A 7051-nucleotide genomic window follows, 5' to 3' on the forward strand; every position below is an offset into this window, starting at 1 on the left:
GAAAGAGAAACAGCAGCTTGTGAGCATCAGCCCGTAAGTAAATTCACAGGTGTCACATCTGTTGCTGTTGTGTGCCGTCAAGTCAATTCCAACGCATAGCAACCATACAGCACAGAGCAGAACTGCCCCATAGGGTTTCCCGGGCTGTAGTCTTTACAGGAGCAGATCACCAACATCCTTCTCCTGTGGAGCCGCTGGCGGATTTGAACCGCAGCCTTCGGTTAGCAGATGAGCACTTAACCATTGTGCCACCACGGCTCCCTGACTGACCTGTAAGAAACCTTATTGGAGACAGACTTCAAAGTCCTAATTTAAATTAAGAGAATGGTTCTTCAACATTTCCCAAATTGCAAGAACAAACAGGCCAGCATACATCAAAGGCTAAACGCACTTTTAATTTTGAGGCTGCTACTCAAAATCATTTCAGCAAGAAAAAAATGTGCACAAGCTTGTCACGAGGCGGCAGGGCAGTAACATTTCCCTTGTGTCATTGTGCCAAGCACTGTGTTAAGCTCTTTGAAAACTGGCATTGCATGTAAACATTACAATAAACTTGCAAAGCAGATGTGAATATCCCATTTCATAGATAAGAAAACTGAGACTCAGTTCTAAGTCATTTGCTTTAGGTCACTGGTTGTGTCAGCATCCTCACCAGAATAAATGGTACACAGGTAAGAGTGATTAAGTATGCAAGGGAAAGGAAATCAACAGTTGATCCTCACATAAGAATTCAATATGTAGGTTAAAAAAAAAAAAAAGTATCCTAATTAACCAAGTTTAAGATTTTACTTTCACTTAAAAAGGTGCTGAGTCTCAAAAAGCAATGCTTGAGCATCCTCTCAAAACAGGACTGGATTTAAAAAAAAAAAAAAGTTATCCTATCTGGACAGATGGCCTTGTGTATCTTGTGTGTCTCTAGAAACAACCTGTCTCTATATGGCTAACACAATCAACAGCTGTTTCCTTTTCCCCCTCTTGTATATATTTGTAAATTGACTGTACTTATCTCAACTTTCTTTAAATAGTTTCTATTTTTCAAACATCCTTAGGGCAAAGGCATGTTACTAAATTATCTTAGTACAGATTTAACAAACTATTTGATACAAATGGAAACGCTGTATTAAATCTGTAATAGTTTTAACTTGCCCTCTGTGTATAAAAAGGAGCCCTGGTGGCACAGTGGCTAAACTGCTTGTTTGCCAACCAAAAGGATGGTGTTTGAACCCACCAGCTGAACCCACCAGCTACTCCATGGGAGAAAGATGTGGCAGTCTGCTTCTGTAAAGATCACAGCCTTGGAAACCCTAGGGGGTAGTTCTACTCTGTCCTTACAGGGTCGCTATGAATCGACTCAATAGCAGTGGGTTGCTGTGTATAAGAGGCTTAAGTGTTACACTTTTGGCGAAGGCTTAAACACTGAACACAGTCCTTCAGCTCTGACTCCTGATAAGGTCTTTTATCTCCCCCTCCATGAAATCAAAATGGCTGACTTGCTGACTACAATGTTTCCATACTAGTTGATATCATTTGTCACTCTATCTCCTCCTCCAAAAGAATGCAACATGGATGTTGCAAATATTCTTTTTAAACTCACACTAGCAGAGCTGTAAAGGAGCCCTGGTGGCAAAATGGATATGCACGCTCAGCTTCTAATCGAAAGGTTGGTGGTTCGAATCCATCCAGTGGCTCTGTAAAGATTACAACCTAGAAAGCCCTATAGCGTCATGCTACTCTGTCACATGGGGTCACTATGAGTCAAAAAATCGATCTGACTGACACCTAACAACAAAGCAGAGCTCTAAATTTTTCAGCGTCAAACAAGCTTTGGGGTCAGACACTCCTCCAGCCAGCTACAGACGCCCTAGGCAAGTTACCTAAATTCTCTAACACAGTCCACCTCCCGTTTCCCTCGGTAGCTGGCACTCTCTCCTCTCACTTTCTTTCTCTTCCTTCCTCCCTCCTCCATCTCTCTCTCCTCACTCTCTCTGCAGTGTTGGCACACAGTAAGTGATTTGTATCAGCTTTATTCCTCATAACACTGCTGTAACATCTTCTGAAAAGCCCCTGACAGCAGTCCCTACATGACCACCTCAGTGAAGATGCCCAACCTGCAACCCAATGGAGTTTCACGTCTAGGGCTGGTTGACGGGGAGCGAAAACAGTAGTGAGGAAGTAAGTTGGGCTGTTGAGGGGCACCAACCTGGGAGCGTGGCCCTGAGTTTACTGGTTTGTTCATTCATTCATGTAGCCAATAAATGTTTCCTGAGCATCTACTCTAAGCCAGTATGTTGTAAATACTGTGAATAAAACATCGAAGAAAATAGGCCCCTGCCATCCCAGAGCTTGCGTACTACAGGAGTAAGCAATGAAGGAAACAAGCAAGTAAAACATACAGATGTTAGACAGGAAAAGACAGTCCCTGGGTGGCACAAATGCTTAAGGGTCTCAAGTACTAGCTGAAAGGCTGGTGGTTCGAACCTACTAGACAGGCCTGGAGATCTGCTTCTGAAAGGTCATAGCCTTGAAAACCATACGTAGCAATTCTACTATGCACACATGGAGATGCATGAGTTGGAGTTGACAGATGGCAACTAACAAAAACAAATAGAGTGCCAGAGAGAAAAACAAGGTAGGGTGTTACAATTTTATAAAGGGTGGTCAAAGATGGTCTCACTGAGAACATAACATTGAGCAAAGTACCTGACAAGCAAGTCATGCATATCTGTGTGGAAAAGGGTCCTAGTTACTGACAAGTCCAAGACCGGAGGAGTAAAATGAACCCGTGTCTCACCACTCAGGAGCACCATGGGCTTCCTGGGTAGGTGGGGGTACAAAGTGAAAGACATCATGGCCCCTGAGAGTTCTGGCCCATGGGCACAGCAGGGATCTGTGGAAACCAACCCACTGACGAGAGGCACAACCCTTTCCTTCAGAGGTACGAAGGGGCAGGGTGGCTGCTTTTCCAGAGCACTAACTATTCTCTCAGTGATGTCTCACAGGAAAGACCAAATTCAGCCCCTTAAAGGGTGTTTAATCTCATCCTGTTGTTATTGCTGTTGGTATTTTTGCCACTTATGGAGACCCCATGTATTACAGAGTAGAGCTGCTCCACAGGGTTTTCTTGGCTGTAATGTTTAGGGAAGCAGATTACCAAGCCTGTTTCCTCCACAGTGCTGCTGGGTGGATTTGAACTGCCAACCCTTTGCTTACCAGCCAAGTGCAAACTGTTTGTGTCATCCAGGGACCTTCCCTGGAAGGTGTTTAGTGTATTTGATGTATATGGTTTTTCCAGCTGTATGGTTTTTCCAGCTGTATGGAGGCCTAGCAGTCAGGAAATTATCTTAAACCACCTCTAAGAAAGGAAATTAGTATATGCTTCAATTCAGCAATTATACTTCAAATCCTTCTTAAAAATTTACTCACATGTGCATAAGGAGGTATGTGCAATAAAATATTGTTTGTAAGAAAACTGGTAACAACCTAAATACATACCCACACCGAAACGCCTAGATCAATTACAGTACCTCATAATGAGATACAATGTAACATAAAAAAGAATCACAGTTTTAGCTAAACAAGTTGCTGAACAAAAATGTACAATGTGAACTCACTGGTTTAAAAAGAAAATGCTTTACTTTTATGTATCACACCCACACAGGTTTAGAAGAACACACACCAAACTGTTAATAGTCACTTCTCCAGAAAGAGAAGAGATTTGGGTGAGGAGGCCAGAGCAGGAGCTGTGAAGGGACACTTTCACCTTTTACTATGTATGCAATCAATCAGTTATTACCTGTGTAAACATGTTTTCTTCAAATGGGGGGATGGTGTGATGGGAGAGGGAGAAAAGTTGTACTGGCCTATAAAAACTGAAATCAGAGGGTTGTCCTGAAGTAAATTTTCATACATTTTTATATTATTTCATTAGATTATAAAGAAAAAAAAACACAATAAATTGGGTGGGGGGAGGGTGGAGCAGGGCAGTTAAAATTTTCCCATCCAAAAATCAGGTAAGATACCAATCTGGCTCTATTTAAAAATGGGGTAGTGCTGTACAGCTGAAAGAGGCCAGGCTCAAGCAAGCTCCATGATCACTTTGGGCAAGTTCATCTCTATCGGCCTCAGTGCTCCCACCTGTAAAATGGAGAACAGTCCCCTATCTTATAGAGTTACTGAGAAGAGTAAATTATGCCATCTAGCACACTGACACATCATAGGATTTTAGCAATTTCTATATTAAATTTTGTAAGTGAAAGAGACTATGTTTCATTTAGGTCTGCTGCACCTTGCCAGGTCTACTTAAGTAGCCCTTCTATAGTCTTCACCCTCTTGCAATCCAAATCTGTTCAGAAATTAAAATGTCATATGCCATCTCTCCCTGCCACCACCAAGCTGCATGAGGCAGAGGCCTGGGTGTGCTCAAGATTCAGCTTCACCAGTAACCCACCGCCATGGCCCACGAAGGCATTGCTGCTGGAGGTGTAATGGTCATTAACACTGCTTTACAAGAGGTGCTGAAGACCATCCACGTCCATGATGGCCTAACACCTGAAACTTGCAAAGCTGCCAAAGCCTTAGACAAGCGCCAAGCCCATCTTTGTGTGCTTGCATCCAACTGTGACTAGCTTATGTGCGTCAGAGAAGGGAAACCCCATAAAGTAGTCAGTTGCAGTAGTGTGGTTGTTAAGGACTATAGCAAAGCACTTCAGGCCAAGGACGTCACTGAGGAATAATTCAAATGCAAGAAATGAACAAACAAAAAACTTGGCTCTCAAAAAATTTAAAAAAAAAAGTCATGTGTTAATCAAACTGCTTTTCTTCCATAATAGCCGGTAAAACAAATGAAGTAAATCATGGTTTTAGTTACATGGATACCAACACACACCATATACATACATAAAAAGAGAAAGAAAAAGGGGGGAGGAGGCACACAAAAAATGACTCAGGATATTTTCAAACATTCAGTTCTAGGTCACTAAAGTGCTTCTAAAACCTAGAACATTCTAGGGAGCCTAGTCTCAGCAGTCTTTTTGACATGCTGATAAAGGCCTGCTTTGCAACCTACTAGCTATATGACCTCAAGAAAATTACTCTCCTAAGGCCTCACCCTTCTTATCAGTAATATGCAGCTCCCTGGGTTGACACAGGGTTAAATGAAATAATACTTGTAATATTTTTAGTACAATACCTGGCTCATGATAAACTGAAACCAAACCCATTGCTATTGAGCCGATTCCAACTCAAGACAACCCAATGTGTTACAGAGTAAAACAGCTCCATAGGGTTTTCTTAGTTGTAATCTTTATGGAAGGAGTCTCTGGGTGGCACAAACGGTTAAGCACTTGACAACAAGCTGAAAGGTTTTCAGTTCCAACTCCCTTCCCCCCACGCCCCCAGAGAACCTCAGAAGACAGGCCTGGCGATCTGCTTCTGAAAGGTTACAGTCTTGAAAATTCTATGGAGCAGGTCTACTCTGCTCATGTGTGTTCGCCATGAGTCAGAATTGACTAAACAGCAACTAACAACCGCATTAGACTTTACTGAAGCAGATTGCCAGGGCTTTCTTCCACAGTATGGCTGAGTGGGTTCAAACCGCCAACCTTTAGTTAGTGGTCAAGCACAAACCATTTGGGCCACCTAGGGTAAACACTCAATAAATTGCAGTAGCTGTTCTAGTTATTTTTCTGCCAACCAAAACCACATGCTCAGGACAATCCGTAAGTTACAGGAAAGCTTTCAACTGGACAGACAGAGCTAGGTAGGTCTCAAAGACTCATGACCATGACCTAGCCTCAAAACGATAATACAAAGAAATTACTCTGTCCTGAGGCCAGAGGACTCCTGGCCTGGTCAGTTTCCAGTCAGCTCTACTTCTCCTTTTCCCACACATACTCCCCAGTGATAACAGTTTCTTGGTAACAGGCAATGTGTCAGAGGTGAGTCATAGGTGATCCACTCTGTTTTAGCCTGAATTCTCCAGGATCTCTACCCCAAGCAGATCATAATTTCCCAAGACCTCGTGATCTGATAACCTACAGTTTCCCTAGTTCTCCAAGACCATACAGAACTTGCAAGCCTACAGACCCATAAAGGAACACAATTTCCCCAACTATCTCTTCTCTACCTCTAAGCCTTGTCCAAGAGGGTTCTGGTGCTACCCTAAACTCAAGTATGCATCCCACATCTTGTTGGCTCCCTTTCATCACTCAGTTCTCAGCTCAATGATACATTATCAGAAGCACCTTCCCTGATCGCCCTCAGCCAATGTAGCACTGCTGTGCCCTCAACCACACCTCCTAGTCAACTCATTCTCTCTTCCATTATATTCTGTATGGGCTAGGAAAATGTTTAGCTTCAAATAAAAATGGCTTATATTAACAGAGGTTTATGAACTAAAACAAAAAGAAATGAACCTCCCCACATACTGCCAAATAAGGTACAGAACTGAATGCTGAACCCACATTTGATGGATTCCAAATCTCATGCTCTTAACCAATACCAACCTCTGAAGGTTTTTTGGGCATTTGGTATCTGTTTACCAAATATAAGGGTCTATTCCTATCTAATTAGGAGTTTCTAGTAGATTTTTGCACATAGCTGTTAATAAATTCCCCCAAATAAATCATTCAGATAATGTCAAGAAAAAAAAAAAGAGGTTTCTCTTTTTTTCTAAGAAAGGCTAGAATGGTTGCTGGTATAGTTTTAGCTGTTCAATAGACATCATCAGGAACTACAGCTCTTTCCACTCTGCCATGCTTAGCATACTGTCCTAATGCTTGTTATCTCGTGGTAGATTAACCAATAGATAGAAAATGAGAGTGAGCCCTGATGGCCAAAAAGTTAAGTGCTCAGCTAACCGAATGGTTGGCAGTTCCAACCCACCCAGCAGAAAAATGTGGCAATGTGATTCCATAAAGATTACAGCCAAGAAAACCCTATGGGGCAGTTCTATTCTGTCACATGGGGTCGCTGTGAGTCAGAATCAACTTGACAACACCTAACAAGAACATATATACATGTATACATATATATGTATGTACATATATATATA

The 7051-nt window shown here is 42.2% G+C and overlaps 1 pseudogene; it reads left to right on the forward strand.

Annotated features, from left to right (window-relative positions):
• Positions 1 to 4350: 4350 nt before the first annotated feature.
• LOC111819187 (40S ribosomal protein S12 pseudogene) lies at positions 4351 to 4751 on the forward strand (annotated as a pseudogene).
• The last annotated feature ends 2300 nt before the right edge of the window (positions 4752 to 7051 follow it).

Source organism: Trichechus manatus, unplaced genomic scaffold, assembly GCF_000243295.1.
Source record: "Trichechus manatus latirostris isolate Lorelei unplaced genomic scaffold, TriManLat1.0 scaffold00296, whole genome shotgun sequence".
NCBI lineage: Eukaryota > Metazoa > Chordata > Mammalia > Sirenia > Trichechidae > Trichechus > Trichechus manatus.